At 37.1% G+C, this 22,481-nt stretch overlaps 1 long non-coding RNA gene across 1 annotated transcript in view; it reads right to left on the bottom strand.

Moving 5' to 3' along the window:
- LOC113949669 overlaps positions 1-22,481 on the bottom strand; it is a 54,724-nt gene that overhangs the window by 29,059 nt on the left and 3,184 nt on the right. The window contains exons 2-3 of the long non-coding RNA XR_003528515.1: positions 20,528-20,577; positions 751-1,271 (exon numbers count right to left, since the gene is read on the bottom strand). This is a non-coding gene — a long non-coding RNA (uncharacterized LOC113949669). The remainder of the gene's footprint in view (positions 1-750; positions 1,272-20,527; positions 20,578-22,481) is intronic.

Here is a 22,481-nt window from a genome sequence, read left to right as displayed (position 1 = left end):
GGGGGGGGAGACGACAGCGGGTTTTGGGAAGGTAGGGAAAGGGTTTTGGGAAGGTAGGGAAAGGAAGCCCGGCGGGGGGAGGGGGATGTGCGCCAAGAGGACCTGAGGAAAATATGAACAGCGCCTCCCCCACATTGTCCCCCCCGCCCTCCCCCTGCGCCTCTAAGGACCCCCGCGGCTCCCGCAGCGCTCAGGTTGCAGCGTGACCCCCTTTGCCCCCCCCCACCCCCCCCCGTCTCCCCCCATCTCCCCCCATAGCCGCGCACCCCGCCGCAGCCGGAGGAGGGTTGGGAGCGCTCGGCGCTTGCCCGCAGCACGCGGGCCCGATCCCGATCCCGCCTGGCAGCCGCCGCTCCCCATCCCCCTCCCGCCGCCGCACCGGCTGCGCGGCGGCAGCGCCCCGGGGGCGCCCCGCCGGCCGCCCCCCGCCCGGGCTTGCGAACAGCCCCTGAACGGCGGAGCGGGGCTGTGTGTGGGAGCATCGCAGGGCACGGCGGGCCCCGAGTGCCCTACACTGGTCATTTGAAACTGGAAAAAAAAAAAAAAAAGAAGAAAAAAAAAAAACCCACACCAAAAAAAAAAAAAGAGAAAAGCTCTCTCAGAGGAACTTGACGGAGCGAGGTTCAACTGGGGCAGCGCTCCCGCCTCGGCTGCGCACGGAGCGCTCAGGGAAAACGCGAACTTTCATTTTCACGCCGCATCCTCCCCCCCGCTCCGGTCCGGCCCGAGCTGTGACTGAGCGTAAGGTACCTGATGGCCGGGTAGTGCTCCCAGCCCCGCTCAGGGATGGGGAAGCCGATATGGAGGTTAGGGGGCTGCCGAAAGCAGCGGGGGAAAGGCAGGCTGCGGTGCCGCCCGAGCCACTCGCTGTCTGCACTTGACTTGTATCTGCTGGAGAGTCCTTCCCTGGGAGCTCCGCGGACCCTGCCTCGGCAGGGAGATCCAGCGCATCCCTGCCAGCCGCTCCTCGGGCTTTCTGACTTCAGTGTTTTGTTCTGTTTTGTGTTTTTTTTAGTCTGATGTGCTTTTTTAAAAAGGGAAAAGAAAGCAGAGGCCTGAGACCTGCAAACTGTTGTTCCCATGACTTCAGGGAAGATTTTTCAAAAGTACAGAATGAGAGTCTGGGAGCTCTGCTCCCACTGACTTTCAAAATCTTCCCTTCACGTCTGTGAGCGAGTCATCTTGAACTCGGTTGACTGCTGGCAGACGAGCATTAGCAGGCTCAGGGCCTAATGCTTTTCATGATTCCACTGCTCCCTGCTAGAGCTACACTGACAAAAATATAAGCAGAACAAGTTTTTGAAAGGGAGAGGTAATGTCTCTTTTTTTTTTTTTTTTTTTTAAACTAACTGCCACAGTAGAAAACACGAAGCCTTTGGTCTCAAAGAACTTAGACCATCATGGCTACGAAAACTACTGCTACTCAGAAAGTATGTAATTCTGGAGCTCCTTAGTGACGAAAGTAGTGCGAGGCAACATGTAAGTAATCACATAACTAATTTTAGGCATTTGTTATTATATTTTCCTCGGATTTGAAGTTTGGTATTGCTAAAGAAACAGATTCCTAATTTTTTAAACCAGGTTCTCAGTGAAAATGAGCCGGATAAAAAACCTTCAGTTCGTAAAGCCATTCTATTAATAAGGAGGAAATATAAATGATTTGCAGTGTATTTATGTTTTTGCTTTTCTTTTAATAAAATTATCCTGAGCAAAATTTTCAAAGTGTGCCTTTCAACTGAAAAGAAATATTTTTAATTTTTTTTTCCTGAAGGTTATGTGCTTGTGAAAATAAAACTTTGCAGTAGAAATAGCAGTGAAAACAGTAAAAAAAAAAAAAAATGATGCTGCTGATACTACTTCTCTTTACTTTTACCCTAAAATAATTCTAGCTATATTTTTTCACCCATTTTTCCAACCAGAGAATAGAAATAAGGTGTAGAAGATAGTATGTCAGTATTCTGTGATACACTGTTTCTATGATACATGGTATTCTCTAATATGAATCACACTATTATCCTTTCAGATGTCATTTTGTTAAGATTTTTAATGAAAGTGAAGTTTTTACATCCTCTAATATCTAGTACTTGCTTTCAGATTCCATACTTAATGCACATAGGCCCCAATCCTGTACAGACTGAAATGTGTATTATTATGTGTAAGCACATTGAGTAGTTCTCTTCATTATTGTCCTTCTGTATTTTGGATTTAAGAAGCTAATAGTGATATTACATAATGATTGTTCTCAGAATTGCTTAGGACTGCCCAAAACATAAACCTAATTTAATAGTCTTGGTTTATGTCTTCCATGCATGTCTCTTAACTTAAATAATGCACAATTAAAATAATTTAAGGATCAGAATGGGTAAATATTTAACTGAAAATCGGAACGAGTGAGAAAGGCAATTGCTGTAGTGTAAAATCCATGTAATACGAGGTGGGTATTGCATTCCCTGGCTGTAGCATCTGGGAGAGGATCATCAGTTTGTTTCCTCAGTGACTACTGAAGCCAAAAAGTCACAGCAGGAACACAGCTGAAGACAGAAGAGAGAGAAAGGGATTTGTAGCCTCACCAAAAGTGATGTCAATTCTTTAGGTCAAATTTCCATTCCAAACCACTTGGGCTTATTAGAGTGGTGGAAGTCTTCTCTGCTGTGGTAGCAAATATGAGGTTAAGCTGCAGTTTCTATAATGAACTCTTTTCCTAATGCAGTTCTCATTACAGGCCTATCTGAACACCTCCTAGTAGTGCCTGTCCTATGTTTCAGTTCTTCTCAGAGAGTGCCATTGAATTGTCAGAGAATCTCCTCATGCTGTAATAAGTGACATGACCAGCATTTGTCTAATTAGCTATTCTCTTGTTGCCAGGGGAAGGAGCACGTGCAGTTGAATATTTTCAGATTGTTTTTTCTGTCTTTTCTTCCATATACATAACATAATGTCTTTATGTTAGAGAGGCAAGGCTGAAATAACAAGTTCTGTTTTTCAGGCAAGGTGCAGTTAGGTTTCTGATGGCCCTTAGCTTCTAGGCACTTTCATTCCTTAGACTTGCACCAGCCCTTTGAAAGTTCTGTCTCTGGAAATGATAGCTTTTTTTCCCATTCATTGCATAGGTTCTCTTATGTTGGATGAGGGAAACTGTTAACACCTGGATCCAATCTAGAGACCTAGTAGGCCCTTCTTTAGGAATCCTGGATTTAGGCCCTGGAGGATCTTGAGACCCTGAATTTGTAAATTAAAAGTCTAGAGAAAATCATTAGAGAGAGTGGTTTATAATATAATCTGTGTTGCTGAGATGACATCCCCACAGATTCCTGTACTTGGAGTTTCCTATATGCAGCAGACTTTGTGCTTGGATATACTGAATTGTCTAGTCCAGCTGAGAGGTGGAAAACCAAAGCAAGGTACTTATCTGCTGAAAGGGCAGAAGCTTATAGCTAGGAGTGGTTAGAAAGCTGCAGGCTGTCTTCTGACTCAGGCGCTCATTGCTTTACAAATTACCTTGCTATGTGTTTCTAAGATTTATTTTACTACTGTGAGGATTAGAGGAATTTGTTGTAATGAAAATTGGCATTGTGTCATTACCATGTAACTTTTTAGTTAGATGATTTGGCTTGCTTGGTTCTTGCATGTTATTCCATTTCATCTGGATCAGTTCCTAGGTAAGTTAGACCAGTTTGGGGGCGCTAAGATGCACCCACATAATTATATAATTGCACTCCTACATATTACTTTGGTGTGTATTTCTGTGTTTGTATTGTATATGGGCATACAGCCAGTGGGAGTTTGAATTTTTTTCTATTTATTTTTCTAAGTTGAGCCCTGCCTTGCCCCTAATTTTCATCCAGCCTTCTATATCCCTGTTACAGGTTCACCTAAGCCTCCCTTCAGGCCTCCTCTGTAAATTTTGTATCACTTGAAGTTTAAAGTTTCAGTTTAATAACCTACTGACTGTAGTTGGACATCCTCTTTCATATGTGAGTGTTCTGCTTCCTTCTGTAGCCCTTCAGTTTCTGATTTGCCCTGACAAATACGGGATTTGGAATTGCTTTTGCAATTTCAATCTGCTAGCAATGATAGAGTTTGTAATCTAGAAAGGACTGAAGTAGACATAATTTACTACTGTACAATGAAAACAGAGTTTTGAATTTGCCAGAATAGACCTGATCTAGGGATGCTTCTATAGACTGTAAGGACTGCAAGAAGTACGTACTGGCTTAGGACCTGCAGTATACTTTATTAGACTTCCTATGAACTTGCAGATCAAAAATAATTTTTTTTTTTTGTTGTTTTTTTTTACCTCCTAATTTTTCAATAGCACATTTTCCATTTAGCTTTTTTTTTAAGCCTCTAAAATGCTCAGTGTAGCATAAAGACTAATGATGTTGTTGTCAAAAGGCTGAATTTACTATATTTTGTTCACATCTTTTAATATTGACTCCAATACCTATAGGCCTGACTCATAATAACAAACATGTCCCTGAGGATTTAAGAAAGGATTTGGTATTAAACTTAGGTTCTGTGGTAAAGTTTTGCTAAAATGGCCTAACTGTAGATTCTAAATGGTTTAATATTTTTGTGGATTTAAAGATTGTGAAAAGTACTGGCTTGGTATCTGTGAAAACTGAAGCCTATTCTTTATTCATGGATTAATTACAGCAGAGCAGTTGCCAAGTGATCTTCTCCACAGCATGCATGAACTTCAGCCTGGAACTGAAGAGGACTCATCAAATGGTGAGAAAATAGCGTGGTTGTCATGACTGTTAAGTTAAGGATGCTCTATTATTTTTTTTCTGCTTAGCATTGATTCTGTTATTTTATAGCTATTGAAGTTAAATTTTTGTAGGGTAATTTCTGGGGTCATAACCTAATTTCTTCTCCACCCCTCATATATCAGCTCTTTATTTTTCAAGCTTTGCTTTCTTCCTTGCTGTCCTTTACTTTTCAGAAATAATTGTTAGTGATACCCTGCATTCATTAGCTAATTTCTTTATTACTTTCTTTAATGTTAGTCCTTGTGCTTGACTCTGTTCACGAGTAGTTTTATCAGCAGCACTACTTAGAAGGGTGAAGTTCAGATATGTGAAGCTGTTTGAAAGACTGAAGCTTAAACTTTGCAGATACATATGCCTGCATTTAAATGAAATGCTACTGAAATGAATGGAGGAGTGAGGGATCTGGAAATGCTCTTAGCTAGTACTAATTTGTTTGCTCTTTTGCTGTTCAGTTTATTTCTTGTAAGACAACTTGATGAAAGTTGTTCATTTGCTTCTCTAGTTTCCCAATTTCTGGGAAATTTTGGACTCTGAGCTTCACAACGTTTATAAAATTTTGGTAGTGCTCATAATTCTTCTGAGAACAAAACATTATTTTGTTTAGCCATTTTAAGAAAAGGTTACTGAATCTACAGAGGAACTAATTCTCTCTCTAATTCACTGCCTTATCAGGTCTTTAGTCTTACTCTTAATAATAATTAAGTAATGATTTTTATATGTATGGATTTATTAAACATGTATCTTAAAACGAGCGAGTTCCCTTTTTTTTACAGCTGTAGATAAAGGATGGAATATTAGTAGCAGGGGCTTGCATGTGAGAATATAGTTGTTGAGCATTGAGTTTGGCTTAGTGGTAATTTAGATAGGTGACAGTTTAAAATAAGAGTGCACACAATGCAGTTCAGGAAACAGATCACAGTAGTCAGAACTTCACAGAATGCTGAGAGATTTTTTGGTATTTCAACAAATGGCTCAATAACTGTTTCCCTTTAGTAACTATTGTAGAGTAAGAACTCAAAGGGACAGAACCCTGTTAGTGGCTTATGATTTCCACAGTTTTTCCTGTTGGAATAGAGGTTATTAACCCTGTTCCAACTGTTTACCAAACTGGGTTTGGAAATGCCAGTGTGTTTAAATAGTCGAGAGAGATGGTGAATCCTTTATACCAATATCTGAACTACACCCTGTGTTAAGAATTACTTTAGTACTGTTATCAACCACTGAACTAATTTAACCTTTGCCAGGGTTCTTTACCATTACATGTTTTAAAAACAAAGTTGAATACTTAAGCCAGAAAGAAGCAGCAGTTTTCAGGCACAGTGCATTGAGATGTAACCCAGAGGTCATTTATTTTTAATACAGATTCAACAATCCATTTTTTTGTTCTTTCTTGGCCACTTTTTCTTTAGTTTTCTTTTAGGGAGCTGATTCTTGAATTAACTTTAAGCACTTAACTATTTACATTCTGCTTCACCAAACAATTAATCCTGTATTTAAGTTAAAATACTTGCATGAGTATGGCTTTTCAGAGAAGAGTCTGAATCCACAGTAGTCTTTTACGTCTCTTGTACTTGACTTTGCCTATCTGGTAACCAATAGGCTGGATCCAGACTAGCCCTGAAGTGTGAGTCTGCCTGTTATTTGGGTGAGGAGTTGGGGCTCAGATTTGAATGTGTGCTCAATACGACTGACACAGTGAATGATTACAATATCATTACATTTATTTTCAAATCTAAGCACTTTTAGTTGTTTAACTGAGCAGAGTTTAGATACTCCAAATGCTTAAAGTTGAATGGTTCAAGTTAAGTGGCATTAAGGTTTTCCTAAAGCATTTTTTGAATTGATGTAATGCTTTTACTGCAGTAGAAGAAGAGATGGGCCAATCTCAAAACAGTTTTGAAAAGCTCATTTTGATTACTCTGCTAAGAATATAATTTTGTTTCTTTTGTTCTGTCCCCTTTTGGTCAAATCACTTTCACTTCCCTGACTCTTCTTATACCCATTCCTGCTAACCTTTCCTCTAATGTCCAGTTTTCTGTTAACTTTTCCACACTGATTATTCTTTGTCTCTCTTCTTTTTACTGGAGTTTTAGAGAGGTCATTATACTTTTTCAATTTCTTTCCTTCTTTCATCAGTTCCTGGAATCCAGACACAAATAAAACCCTCTGATTGCAACTATGCCTTGGTGAGAAACACATAAGTCAAAATTTAGTGCTATATCAATAGAAAGGGTAAGCAGAGCGTTGTGGGTGCCATGTATAGAGAAAGGAACTGGGATTTGCATATTATTGAAAATTATTCCTTAATTTGGAATACCAGTATCTGCATCCAGGTACTGAGATCAGAATTTTAAAGTGATGCATTAAAAATCACTATGTTTATTAAAAAGAAAAAACACTAAGCTAAAACAAAACAAACCTGTAAAAACCCCACCAACCAGAAACTACAAAATCGAATGGACTTTGATTAGACTTGATGGCACTGCTTTATTGAACTATGTATCACTGAACTTTTCTTAAGCCTTAGGAAAGACAGCATGGAGTTGGAAGAGAAGCAGGGATCTCTACGAAGGGCAGTCAGTTATATTCTTGGTAAGTTAAAAAGAAATATAAAATTGTATTTCTGTTAAATTTTCACCTTCATGAAGCAACCTGTATTTAGGGCCCTGTTCACTGTGGCAAAACAAAGCCCGTTTTATTGAAACAGTCTCTACATTCTCTGGATTCGTTTATGCTATCACCACATAAAAATCTGTGTTCTGTTATAGCTGACTTTGTTGTGTAACTCTTCAATGAAAACCATAAATGACATAAGAATCATTAGTTATTTTCCCAGTGATTATGCTACAGTGTTTTCATGCCTAGTTTCTGAACAAAACAAGATATATAGGATAATGTTATCTCCTAATATTTTTTGAATCCACTGCTTAATTTCAGGTCTATTTGATATAGAGTTAGAGGTCACAAAGTCAAGTTTCTGCAAATTGAATGAAACTTAGCAGCTGTGAGTAGAGAAGGGACTCAAATTAGTGCCCCCAGGGTAGAAAAAGCTGCAGCACGAACTCAGAAATTTTCTGTTCTGTTCAACATGTTGACTTGCAGGTCGGCATGCTTGGTTGGGCTGCCAGTCAACACATGTGTAGTTCAGACCTAGCCACAATGTGAGCTGCCTCTTGTTCTGCTAAATGTCAGAAGCTGGAATTTGGGGAAATCTGTTAAGAAGGGAATGGGAAAACAGCCAAGCTAGGTTTGGGCCGGCATTCTGCAGAAGTGTGTTGGTGGCACCTACAAGCTTGCTGATAAGTAACTAGACTTCATTACTTATGCTAGTCATGAAAAAAACTTGGTTTTGCCAGGGCCTTCTAGTCTCCCAAACCGCTTGAGAATCATTCCATTTTATAGTAGTTTCTATACTTGGATTAGAAACATGTTTTTCCTGTCCATGTCAGAGAAGGGAACTGTTGAGACAGCTTCATTGTTTAATTTCTTTGACTGTTTGGATGTTACCTCTGTTACTCTTAGGCCGTCAAAATTGTTAAACTGTGTTTTCAGCTCTCTCCAGAAACTGACTGTAATTTAGACTGCTGCTATGTGTCCCTGACCCATCCTACAACCTACACTCTTGGAACAGTGCAGAAAATATGCATTGTATTCCAATTAACTTAAATTGTGAAGAAAGATGTGGAGCTAGATACAGGGATAGAAAACAATATTAGGATCAAGTTGCATCAGGTTACCACATTGCATTGCAACTTGGGAAATGCTAAATCTGTAGCTGCGTGATTTTGTCACAATTGTCCTGAAAGGTCTGGTCTGTCCATTCATCTCAGTCAATGAGAAATGGGATTACACTTGCCAGAGGTACTGCTTCACTTACTGTAGGCACACTAATTTGGCACATGTCTGATACTTTTAAACTTTCTGTGGAATGTTAGACAGGGGTCAAGATATTACAGTTTTTAAACAGAACTGTAGCACTGTAGCATATTCTCTAGAAAGTTGAATTTCTCAGAGTAACAGAAGCCTAAGAGTCATGCATATGAAATGTGAAATTTAAAAGCAGTAACATGAGAAGAAACACTGGCAGTCCATTATTGTAAGATAACCATCCTGGAATTTCAACTTTTTTGATTTTCCTCCTGCCCAGTTTTCAACCTGACAGCAAGGAACAAAAACCTGTGATATTCTTTTCCTTTTTCTGCTAATTTTCCTATAGTTTTTTTCATGAAATCAAAACCAAGAGGAGACCAACTCATCATTACCAAAAAAAAGAAAAATATCCAAACCAAACTTGTATTGTGTTTTATGAAAATTTTGGTTTTTCTGTTAGATTCCCAAATGTTTTCATTTGGTCCCAGATTTCTTTGTTGTTTTTTTTTTTTTTAATATCATTGTTTCTCCAATGCTGTCTGTATTACAGGAATGAAGAAATGTTTTCTGCATGTTTATAGTATCTATTGGTGGTTATTAGGTTCTTTTAACCCTTATTACCATGAATCTTGCATTGTGTCACCTGTTAAATATTATTTAATGACACCTAGGGCTAACCTGCTTTTAAATGGTTTATAATATATAAAAACATTGTAACTTATCGCATTTTCCTTTTAAACATCAAGATAAATGTATTTTTAATAAGAAGAGTAAGGTCAAATTATGAATGTTAAGTTTTCTGTGAGCAGCAAGGTGGTGGTATATTCTTGTTTAACATGTTGGGTGCTCCCTGTGTTTTAAACACCTTCACTAAGTGCTTAAACTGAGCAAATAACTAATTATCACTGATTTTCATGAGGATTTTTGTTCCAAAAAGCTGCTCCTTTTTAGTCTAAAAATGACTAACACTAAACTGCTTTTTGTTATGTATTTTCAAAGACTTTGGTCTTGGATGCTACTCTGTGTGGTCAGACACTTTCACGATTACGCACACCTCAATAAATTCACAGGCTTATGCTGTGTCCCTAAAATGGGTGTTGTGGGACAGATTTTAAGAAGGCTTAAGCACTAAAAAGTGACTTGCATAATAGACCAAAGAAACTAGGATAATTAATTTTGAGAAAATAATAATTAAAAGTTTAAATTTCAAGTATGTATCACTAAAAGCTCCCGTAATTTGCTACCACTACATGTAAAATCCACAAGCAATGTTAAGCCAAAATTCTTTAAAGAACGAGCTGAAAATTCCTGTAAATAATATGCAACTTAGAGATGTATGGAACTCCTTTATTATGTGTTAAATGCTGTAATAAAACAGGCTATCAATAGGTTTTGCTGCATGTTACTAATTTTATTTTTTTTAATCTTGGTATTTTTGCAGGTGTGTGGAGGAACAGGTCCTGTTCTCGCTGTTGTTACTCCCACATAGGCAGACTGTAATTGATTATGTGTGGGTAGGGCCCTATTGAAATTCAGGAGATTCTGCAGTAGTGCGGGGTTCTTTTTGTGAAAGTTCAGTTGCAAGATCAGGACCCCACTGTGACTCCTAACTGTGAATTCTGTCAGTGTATCATTGATTGTGCTGGAACCTGCCTTTTGGGATAATGTATGTATTTTAGACATGAACTAATCATAAAACATTTCTAATTAGAAAATGGTTATAATTTACATGCATTCTCTTAATTATGTTTTTTTGGCAGTACCAAATACTATATTCCTCAAAACTTCTTAATGGCACTGAGGCTTTGTGGATAGTTGGTCACATGAGAAAATTGAGCTGTAAGTACATTGAAATGATTGACTTTCTCAATAGTTAGTCTTTACTGATGTTGACAATCTAATGATGATAAAAAGTGAATCAAGAGGTTTGACTTATGTCAAATTACTTCAGTTCTTTTTAGAAAATATATCAAGTATACTCGTTAAAGGATTTCATTATTCTTGGGTAATTCAACATGGAAACCTCAAGTCCTTCTGTACTGCAATTAGGTAGAGACTTTTAATTTGTTTATTTTCTTTATTTTCAGAATAGCATGTCTGTGACTTGCTCTGTATTTTCACCCATAAACTTTCTGAAATGTATAGCTCTATAAAACCGTTTATATCACTAATAGTTGTGTAGATATTGCAAACTGATTTACTGAGATAATTGTCTTGCTCGGTTGAACATTGACATTTTAATAAATATATGCTTACACTCGTGTCAGTGTAGCTTGGTTAAATTTGACTGAGCTGGCATTATGAGTGAATTTGATTATACGTGCTGATTAGCTAAGTTTTAGGCAGGAACTACATATTACCCATATCATATATCAGTGGATTCACCCCAAAATAACTATAAATATCTATCCTTGCATTAAGGAGGAAGTTCTTTTCCTGTAGCTATGGGTACAGTCATTGCTTTGACTCCTATTTTTATATACAAATGAGCAAAAACTATATGTAGGGATTTCTCTGTATAACAAAAGGAGTATTGTAAATTATGCCCTTTTTTATGATGATGTATTTCCTTTCTGGTATTCAAATTGAAGAATGTTTTCAATTGTCTTAGTGTCAAAAAATGGAAAAACTGGAAATGTTACTGAATTTGTGAATATCAAGGGGCTGTAAAGGTCTAGAGGAGTTGTGTGTAAGGACAGTTAGAGATTCTGTCTCATGGAGCAAGGACACAGACAGTAATTGATGAGCGAAGGTTAAGGAGGACGGGATTATTTTTATTGCTTGGCACAAGAGCAGAATGAAAGGAAAATAATTGGAAGAAAGAGCATGACCAAAGAAGAAATCAGACTTGGATCAGAAGCAGACTAAAGACTCCAATTAAAAAAAGAAAACAAAAACAAAACCCCAAAGAAAACACAGAACCAGAAATTGGATGGCAAAAATACACCTGAAAGGAGAACTAAATGCATAGCTACTGGTATTTTTCTTTGCACTGAATATATGATAGATTTAAGTTTAAAACGTTTGGTAACTGCTTTTCTCTACTTTTTTTTTTGTTGTTGTTGTTGTTGATTTTGGTTTTTGTTTCATTTTCTGTTGGAGGGGAGGATAAGGACTTTGAAGTTTTGAAGAAGATGCATTGACTAGTTGTGAATTACCTGTATAAACCGAGGATTCAAGGTGACAGTTACAACTAAGAACAGAGGACACTGGGTTGCTAAATAAAATTAGTGCTAAGCAGAAGCTGTAATTTCTTGTTCTAACACAAAACTTAATGATTTTGAAATGCATCATCTTCAACAGCGCTCAAACCACAATTTTATTATGTTCGTTACAGGATGGGAATTCTCAGAGTTCTAGTTTAAAAACTTTGATAGTGATTCTGTTGAGATTTTGCAATATTAAATGAAATGCAGATTTCTCAATATGCAATGAAATCATGATTTGAGAACATTGGATATTTCATTTTGCATAAAAAAATTGATTGGCATATTTTTTAAAATGTTTAGAACTACTGGTTTACTGATTTTACCTTTTAATCCTATTTGCCATATATATTCTTACTTGCATTAAGTTGAGTAAAAGAAAGAAAAGTAGAGGGAGATTAGGTGACTGCAAAAAAAACCCAAAACCAACCTAAACCACAGCTCTTTAGCTGTGCTCTAGACCAAAAGAAGTGCTTCAGAACAGATCTAGTTTCAGAGGAGAAAAGAAAGTGATGTGCCAGTGAGTGGGGTATGAGGAATCCCCTGGATGTTTCATCTGTATCCGATATTTTTCACTCCTCACCACTGAGAGACAGATCACCTGGGTGTGACTGCTTCTCCTTCCCATGATGGCAGCTTCCCAGTACTTTGAGGGAGATAGTGTTGAGGCACAGCTCTGTTCTGCCTGCAGTAGCGCTGCTACAAATGCTCGGAAGAAACGGAAGTCTGAATTGTCTCCTGCTACAGGAGGAGCTGTAGCAGCTCTCCACTACTCAGTGCTGCTAACCTCTGTTGTTGAGCACCTGATCTGATTGTTTCTTTGGTTTAACCTGTGCTGTGATGCTGTAAAAGACTGAAACCAGGAGAAAAGTAAGAAATAAGATAACAAGAGGAGATGATGTTTTGGAATGTAGGGAGTGGGCATTTGCTGCACAGCTACGCATTGTGTGGACTTGAGAATACCTCAAGAGCTGAAATGCTGAACTACAGCAACAGAGTAAGTTTCCTTCTGTGCACTGAGAAGAAAAGCAAAGGAATGTGCCTGAACATTAAGCATGTTAGTTGTAAGTTTGTGAGATCTTTTTCTCTGTTGCTGTTTGCACTTGGCTTGTATCATGACTGTCCTGTCTTCAAACTGGATATAGCATGTCTTTGTGTCGAATGAGACACTCCTCATAATCTAGCGTCATGAACATTGTTTTTCTTCAACCCTTGAAAGTCAAAACATGGCAGCAAAGATAGCTGTAATAAGTTAGTAATAAATGTGACATGAAAGAATTTTCTCATTTCACAGTATTTATGGGAAAAACAATGTTTTGTGTTTCATATACCTCTTGTTTTCCAATCCTAAGCAGATGTTATGCATGAAAATTTTCCTCAACCGTGCTCTCAGTTCTTTATTTCCAGTTAGAACTATTGGTCTTCTGTTAGTAGTTTTTTTCATATTTAGGTTGATGCCCTCAGAAAATCTCTATATTCTCTATGAAAGACACTGTCATGCTGTCATTTCTTTTGTCATCAAGTCTAGGGTAAATCTGCATTTGGGAATCTTTTTCCAATCTTTTAGGGATGGTCATTCTTCTCTGTCAGATGATTTTATTTTTTCAGCCAGGTTTTTCATGGATCATGTCTTTCTTGGAAAATCTCTTACTTTTGCCTTGACAAATTGCAGCCTTGCCATGCTTGTTAGCTACTCAAAGTGTTATGCTACTATAAATACCGTTTTCTGAACTTACTCCTTTGCTATTTTCAATTTCCTCCTTCAGTTTAAAGCAATAAAGATAAGCTATCTGTCTTTATTTTCAAGGCCCATCAAGACTACTTCTACCTGATACCTCTCCTTCAGTATCAAGAGTTTGGTTTTGATCAACATAGGATGCCAACTTCCATCATTCAGTCATTACATTTTCAGACCAAACTGGATATTTTCTTCTCGACTGCCTCTCATATATTGGTTGACTTCTTCATAAACAGAAATGTTCACTATCTTCCTTTAAATTTCTTCTTCAAAGTTTTAGGTACTGTGAAGCTTAAAACAATCTCACTAGACAACAGATATATTGCAGGTATATTAATGCCAACACATATCGCAGTAGTACTGTGTCATTGCATTTGTACTCTGCCATAATTTCTCTGTTGTCTCTTTATGTAGAATTTCAGCACATCTATATTTTGTTTTGTGTTTATTCATGGTCCAGCGTAATGTGAAGTGGTCCAGGGTAAGGCCTTCCAAGATTTATGGTAATACAAATAAATAATAATGAATACCCGCTGGATGCTGTAGTGTAGCTGTTAGATTCTGTTGTGCCTAATGTCACATCATATTTAATGCAGAAAGAAGGTTCTCCAACTAGAGGCCTCACAAAAGGGAAAAAAGCCAACAGAAAAAATGCTAGCCTCAGAGGCCTTCTCAGCTGTCAAACTCAAGTCAGTAGCTACTGGCATTGTATCCTGAAAGCATCCCTCTCTTCTCTTCTCTACAGCTGTAAGAACAGATTCTCCCTCCTCATATAAGGAAGTAAATGCAAATATCACAAAGTTCTGCAGTGTGTGCAGAAGGTTAAAGGACTTTTTGTGCTTCCATAGCATCCTTAGTTCGTTCCCTTCCTGACACAGCCTCTCTTGGTACAGAAATCTTGAATAACCACAACTGTGCCATTTGTCAGTCTTTTTTTCAAATGCCATTTGATTTTTGTTGAGAAGGAACTTAGACTAGTTTTCATTTGGTATCTTGGCACATTGCTATCTCATAGTGCTCTGTTTCCATTGTACCCTGAGGGTAATGATTCTTCAGAAGAGTGTTAAGGATGAATTCCATTAGAAATTCCCCAGGTATGTCACCCTCTTTCTGTAAGTGGGTCTGCATGTAACCCTTTCCTTTCAAAGGGACGATGAAATGTCAGAGTATAGGTCATACAGAGATGATGGAATGTTTAGTGCCTGACTGATACAGAGATGGTAGATTAGACTATGCAGACAAATGATGCTGTATGTACCAAAGAAATTATAGTCAAATAATTTTATCAGAATAAGCAAAAAAACTTAATTACAAGTGGTTCTGTAGCTGAATAGGAGAAGTTTAATAAGAGCTCTGGGCTAGTTGATGGGATGGAGACAGTTGCTGTGAAATACTGTGGGAGACTGGAGAGGCTGTACAACCCAAAAGCTTGATTGTAGCAAGAGTCCTTGGTTATATATGTACAGACTGGATAAACTTAACATTCTGCTACATTACACCATCTTGCACAGGTTGTGTATTTAGATATCATCAAGAACTACTTTTTGGGCAAACAAGCTAGAGAATACAGAAGAGGGGGACAGCCCTTGATTTAGTCAAGATCAGCACACAACAAATAGAAGAACCATTCAGTAGTGAGATATCATATTCAAGTTTCTCATCCTTGTAGGAGAGAAAAAGATTAAAATAAAATGGAAAAAAGGCCCAGTGTTGTGTAAAAAAGAATTGCATACTAATGAAGATACAGTTTAAATAAATATTAAAAAATTCACAGGGGCTTTGTTTTCTGAGTCTAACCCAGTTGAATAAGAATTATCTTACACAATTCAACAGTAAAGGAAATTACTAGAAATTAATAGAGCTTTTTAAAAAAGTTAAAATCCAAGCAAGCAAAGCAGAAAAGAGCACAATTCTGGCAAGTTAAATGTAGACCTATTATGAGGCGGAACAAAAAGATTTTGAAATGCAATGGGCTAAAATTCTAAAAGCCAAACCCCATTTTTTTCAAGTGTAAGTTTTGCTAGTAAGGAGGTAAGTTTAAGAGATAATTGTGGTTAAGGAGAATATTGAAAACAAAGCCATCACAGAAAGAAACAATTGAATTCATTGCATTGGCAAGGTTTATGATAGAGATTACGGACATCCCTACATAGAAATCATTTTTTACAGGGAATAGTTCAGATTTGAAATATCAATAAAAGATGTTTTTACAAATTGATAGAATAAACTTTAATAAGTTGCCAAATAACATGTTCATTCAGTAGTCCTAGAAAAAGTCAGAAATTAAATTGGTGAGCCATGCACTGTGTTTTGTAATCTGTCATTTAATTTAGCCTTGATAACAGAGGAATGGAAAGTAGTGTATTTGACCCTAGTTTTAAAAAGGGCTCTAGTGCTGGTCATGAACTAGTAGAACTAAAAAATCTGGCTACCATGACAGACAAAATGCCAGTAAATGTGATAAAGAATACAGTTAATAAGAACATTGACAGGTGTAACAGGCAACCATCGTCTTGGGTTTTCTACAAGTAGTTTTGTCTTAGAGCTTTGCAAGTTATTTGAAGGAGTCAGCAGATTCACAGAAAAGAGTGAAAAAGTTTTCAAAAAGTTCCGTAACCAAAAACTGTTAACAAAATGAAGTATAGAGTCACTTAAAATTCTTTGTGGATCAGTAAAGTGTTAGAAGATAAGGAACAGTGTAGTGGCTAATGGGCAGTTTTCACACTGCCACCTCACAAAAGTTTGTACTGGCACTTTTGCTGGTCCACCTGTTCCTAAACAGTCTGAAAAAGTGATAAAGATTGCAGGTGATAAAAGGAAAATATTCACAGTTGGAGTGAGACCTATTGTTGACCCTGAAGGATCTCGCAGCAGGATCTGTGGTGATCCAGGAGCCTTGGCTGTCAGAGTGGCCAGATATTGCTGACCCCACTGTTCAGCCATATCTGTCATCAGAGGGAGGCAGTGGCTGTTGGATTACAGCAGCCATCACACCGTAAACTGTGAGCTCAGCAGGCTGTGGCCAGTTCTGCCACTCAGGAAGGCAGGCACTTATAGCTGTTCTTTCTAACAGCAGGGGCTGCAAATTGAAGAGAAGATTCTTTCTCCCTGTTTCTTATGGTTTCACAGCCTCAATGAGACTAAAGTACAGGGTTTGAACCTGAAGTTCCTGCCTGCCACAGGGTTGGAATATCACTCTTAGTGATCAGGAATATCTTGCTGCTGTGAGATGCCAGGGCTCTCAAGCCACCTTACTGGTGTTTGCACGGATTTTAGCAGCTCCAGATACTTTTTTTTTTGCTATTGAAAATTTTCCAGCATCATAAAATATTTGTATTTTAGTTGCCCTTGACATACGTTACTTCCTGTTGACCTGAGTGTCATATAAGCACATCCGTAAGTAATTTGTAGAGATGTTATCTTTTCTAACATACTGTGCATATTTGTGTTAGGAATTATGGTGGTGTCAAATTTTAGGCTCACCAAATTATAAGCCATATTCAAGTGGTATAAATATGTTTATCTTGAAGAAATAATTTATCTAAAACTATTATGGTGTATTTTATGAAATTTAAACAAAATACTGGAAAACAATGTTATTGACAGTAATTTTTTAAAAGGGACTAAAGAAAGGTGCAGGTGAACATGCTCTGTTTAACTTTTGTGTTCCATATTTCTTACTCTTGTATTGATACATATATGTAAAATGAGGTGATTTGTGCATGTTTTGTATTATCTTCCCAAATAGCTGTTGCTAAGTTATATGATTCTGAAGTTGTCTTTGCTCAGACTTGAGCTACTAGGTGAATATGAGATGGAGGGGAATCTTTGTCTTGTGTCAGAAAGGAACATGTGAGGGAGGAGACAGTGACTTCTGCTAAAGTGTAAAAAAAGGTGATTTCCTGGTGTCATCCATGAGTGACGAAAGAGGGATTCATGAGACTAGACAAGGCATATGGGTACAGAAGCAGTGATGATGTGCATTGATAGGTCTGGGCATTAGTGTATGTGAATGAAGAATTTGGAATAGGTATCAGAAAAGGAGTTTCTGTAAAGAGGTGGAAAGATCACAGTTGGATAAATATGCTGCTATCAGTTGGAAGTCACTTTACTACAAAGCATGGTTACAGCTCTCTGAATCTTGCTCACTCCACACCTGCCCTAGTTATACCCTTCCCCATGTCTTCTGGAACCTCACCTTCTTTTCCAGTTCCTGCACATGACCCTTTTAAGTGGAAAACCTACTTTTCTGCTTACTCCAGAAACAGTTACACATGAAGGTTCAAATGGTCCTATAAATCTCTCCTAACTAAAGCTTCTCTTCTGCCTCCTGCATATTGGGTTCCTCACTGCAGATGCAAACAGACAAATGAATCATAGAACAGAATCATAGAATCATTTAGGTTGGAAAAGGCCCTTAAGATCATCAAGTTAACTATAAACCTAACAGTATGAAGTCCACCACTAGATTGTCTCTCTAAGTGCCATGTCTACATATCTTTTAAATTCCCTGGGCAGCCTGTTCCAGTGCTTGACAACTCTTTCATTGGCTTTCTCTGGTGCTCTAGCATCTCGTAACAAGAAGCCCCAAACACATTATTGGTGGTGTAGCCTCACCAGTGAATACAAAGGGATCCAAATGAGATGCTGTGGAAGTGCTGGGTGAAAAAATAATGCTTCTCCTTTCCAACATACAGTTTGCACCTTCTTCAAGTGGGACATGTCCCGTCATTTGAAATCTGCTGATCATAAATTAAGTAATTAGTTGCTTTTCCCCTCTTCATGTAACACTCATAAAAATGTGATGATTTTTTTTTCCACATGGTGAGTTATGACTTTTAGATAATGTTTGTCTTACTAGACAGCAGAAAAAAAATCTCAGGTTTCTAAACCCTGGTCCCTTTGATTTACGTTTTTCTGTGATCTATGACCTTCCTAAAAATAAATTAATAATTTCAGCGGATTATTGCACCTACTGGCGATAAGTTGAAGCTTATGAACAGTATGGTTGCTTTTCTTAATTATTACTTTGCTGATCCCTAGAAAGTTGTTCATGAAGACTAAAGAGTCAGCAGAAATATTGAAAGCAATGTGATAGGGCATCCCCTTAAATGCATACGTTTTTTTAAATGCAGTGGGGTTTTTTTGTCACAGATATTTTAATAAGTTTTAAGCTTTTATTTGACAGTTTTGCTTCTTAATATTGATTATGATTGCATATTTATGTCTATGACTAAACTTAGCTAACAAGATGCATGATTTCTGCTAGAGTTTAAAATTCAGAAATTAATAATCCTTCCAGCATGTGACCATACGAATAGATTATGTACCAAGATGACTGTAACAATAGTAAAATAAAGCATACTTTTTTTTCTTTTTGTTAGAGGGCACATTATTTTAATAGGAAACTATTCTGGTGTTTCTTTCTTGGGCAGATTTCTATAGTGCATATAGAGATCATTCTTTTAGTTAGTCAATGTTGGTTCCTAAAAATTTGCATTACTCTCGTTGCTTGTCATATGTCATATTATCTTTAAGACTGCAGGAGTTCATGATTCCTGAGAGGTAACACCTTGAAGTTCTGGCACTGTCTTCTACAAAATAACTTACACTGAGCTAACTTCCTGTTACCATGTCAGTGAAACATCACATGTTGATACTATGTGTGAAACAGCATTTGATATTATGGCTATTAAGCTACTTGAAAAAATTTTGTAAAGATGGATTTTGTGTTTAGAAGAGCTGGCGTCTAAAAATATGTGTAGTGGTTGCAGGTAATAAATGTTGTTTATGAATTGTTACAGGAGAGAAAATATTTATATTTCTGTACAATATGCTAGTCTTAACGCTAGCTATTTTTATCTTCTACATATAATAAGGTGGTTATAAAGTGTTTAAAGACATAAATAATTTCATTCATTAAAGCATTCAATGCATCATTTAGAATGGCTACTAAAGGAGAGAAGTGAACGTTCACTTCTCTTAACAGATAAGCATAAAAATAAGGTACCAGAGATAATGATATAGTGCAAATCAGTAAAAATCATTGTTATGTTTTGCTGTGTGAGCAGAGCTCTTCACAGAATGGTGATTTCATTCTAAGACTATAGTTATCTAAATAGATTTTCATTGATGAACTTTATTCTGGTGATTTTACAAATTTGTTGGAAATGACAGAACACAAACACTCACTGATCTTCAGCTATGCTAAAACCTTTCAGAACTTGGTATTTCACCCCAGGATTGGATTCATAGCCCTTTTAAAATTTGGAATTTCAGAAATTGTGCAGGTGAGTAGGATAAAGCAAAGAAAGAAACTGAAATGGAGAGGAGGAAATTATTTTCCTTTACAGAAGGAAAGGAAAGATTAAAAAACTTAATGAGCATAGGAGAAATAATAGGGTGAAAGGGAGGAGTCAGGTAAGTGTTTACAGTAATATTTTGTATTTAGTGCTCAGATATGTTATGCTTTGTGCTTACATGGCAAACAGAGCGAGACTTTAGTTTTCTGACTAACTGCTGTGCTGAGTTGTACTTTACTCACTGTGCATTTTTATTTTAACATGATCTCTTCTAAGAAAGGCTTTAAATTGACTTTCAGGGCCGACCTGGATCACAAAATGCATTATCCTACTATAAAATGATGACTGCCCCAATGTTCTGTTTTCCCAGGTTAGCTCTTAAAAACCCCACTATTAGACATGACCAAATCAAAGCCATTTTTTAATATGTATTTCTGTTAATTCTACTCACTAGCATTTGGGAAAGAGTGCAGGCAGGCAGGCAATAACAGTTAGGAGTGGCAAAATTTGTGTGTAAAACCTAATTGTAATAATGCTGAAATTGAAAATAGAAACTGCTAATTAATCATTATTCAGCAGGACTAGGCAAAGTCAATTCATTCATAATCAAATGTGGCTGTAGAACAATGGATTACTTACATTGGCATTTGTTACAGGTTAGACATCAGTATGTGGATTTCATCCATAAGCTGTAATAAAATAAAATAAATTAGGAAATTGCCAAAAAGTTTAATTCTGTAATTTGTTCAGTTATGTGCTTAATTACTGCATTATTCTTGTGAGTATATGTGGTATTATAGCAGAGTAAATGTTTAGGGAAATCTTGTGTTTTAAACTGAGCAATTAACTATTATTCACACAGTGAGTATAACTGGTCTTCATAAATTACCATGCAAAAACCTGTTTATTTTTATCTACAGAGATAAGGACCTCCCATTTTCTTACATTCACTCAGTGGTATGCATAAAACGCCTTAACTGTCCACCTGAGCAACACTTAAGTGTAACTGAGCTCTGAGCAGATGTACAGCAGTAAATGTACATCCCCTCTAAAACTGCTTCTTTGCTGACTGGAGACAGAGAGTGGAAAATGGGTGGAGCAGGGAGAGGCCTTATGGTGTCAGTTCACAATTAATTTTGAAATGGTAACATCTACTTTTTGGAATGTAGTGTATTAATTTCTGCTGATAGAGATAGGTCTACATAAGAACTATTCTATAAATTGCTGTGTGATAGGTTTCCTGTTCCTGTGCCATGTCTGTGTCACTGAGCAGCAGTTTTTAAGGGCACCCAGTGAAGATCTGAATACTGAAAAACTGACATAACTGTACTATTCATATTCATTCATAAAACTTTTAGAAGTTCTAAATAAGAGACTTCACGCTGTATTTTATAATCAGCCCTTACTGTTATGTTGTGAATGTTGTGAATACAGAATCCCAGTGATGTCAAGCTTTAATTTTTATTTGCAGCAGATAAACATAAAGCCCCAGTAGTACTTAATTAGTTCTAACAGAAAAACAAACTTCCTTTATTTTGTTAGGGTCAATCTTCATTTTTGTGCTCAGTGTAATGCACACAAGTAGTGTTCGGTAGTAAAATATTATACCGCTCAAACATATTACATGGTCTGTGTGGATGAAAGTCATTTGTAAATATTCCTTGTTCAGATTAAAGGAAGTTGAAAATATGCTGTATCTCATTTTAATCCAGATGTTGTTATCTGTAAGTTTTTAGCTTTAAGATATGATGCTAGGTTTGTAAATACCTAGTGAACTTCACAAAATTAATTACATTTCAACTATGTGATTCAAACTCTAAGATTCAGACCTTAGAATGGGATGAATCGCCCTCTGGAGGTGCCCATTTCAGTCTACTGACTTCACAGGAATCCTCCTCTGAACTGACTTGCTCAAGCTAAAGTTAAGTGAGTGGGCTGTCACCTTAATTGAGGAATAACTGAGCATTTCATACTGTACTAGGTCTCTTCTCCAGACCTCTTTAAGACTGGCTGCCTTATTCCTCACCTTTTCTGTCAGTGTTCTTGTACTGTTTCTAATATGAATAAACACAATTGTTACAGTTACCATTTTCTGTGTATTTGTTTTTCCTGTCCTTTTTGATCTTATTATCTTATCTTTCCCTGTTTTTTTTTTCTCTTTTCCTGACTCTTTTTAGCTACCATGTCTTCTGAAGCTTTTCACTTGCTACCTCTCTGACAATCCATGTTGAAAGTATTGTCCTAACTTCTGATGTGAAAGATTGCTGACCCTTCCTTTGATGCTGATACCAATATTTTCTGGGACTGATAGTACTGTAGTGAAGACATAGAAAAAGAAGAATATGGCACTCATTAATTTTTTTATGATTTTGAATAGTCAAAATATATTGTTCTTCTGTCTTCATATAAAATGTGCTTGTTTCCTAATGTAATTGTGGTTTAAAGATGTTTGTAGAAATGTAAAATCAGTGTGAAGAGTATAAAATCCATATTAAAGACATATAGATTTAATAAAATACAGCTTTAGTCTTTATTTTAACAATTAATTTCTATATGGCTCACTTGCAGAAAGTGGGGGAGACTTACAAAGTTG

This window comes from Corapipo altera, unplaced genomic scaffold, assembly GCF_003945725.1.
Source record: "Corapipo altera isolate COAL_440 unplaced genomic scaffold, ASM394572v1 0, whole genome shotgun sequence".
NCBI classification, from domain to species: domain Eukaryota; kingdom Metazoa; phylum Chordata; class Aves; order Passeriformes; family Pipridae; genus Corapipo; species Corapipo altera.
This window is presented reverse-complemented; position numbering and strand designations above follow the sequence as displayed.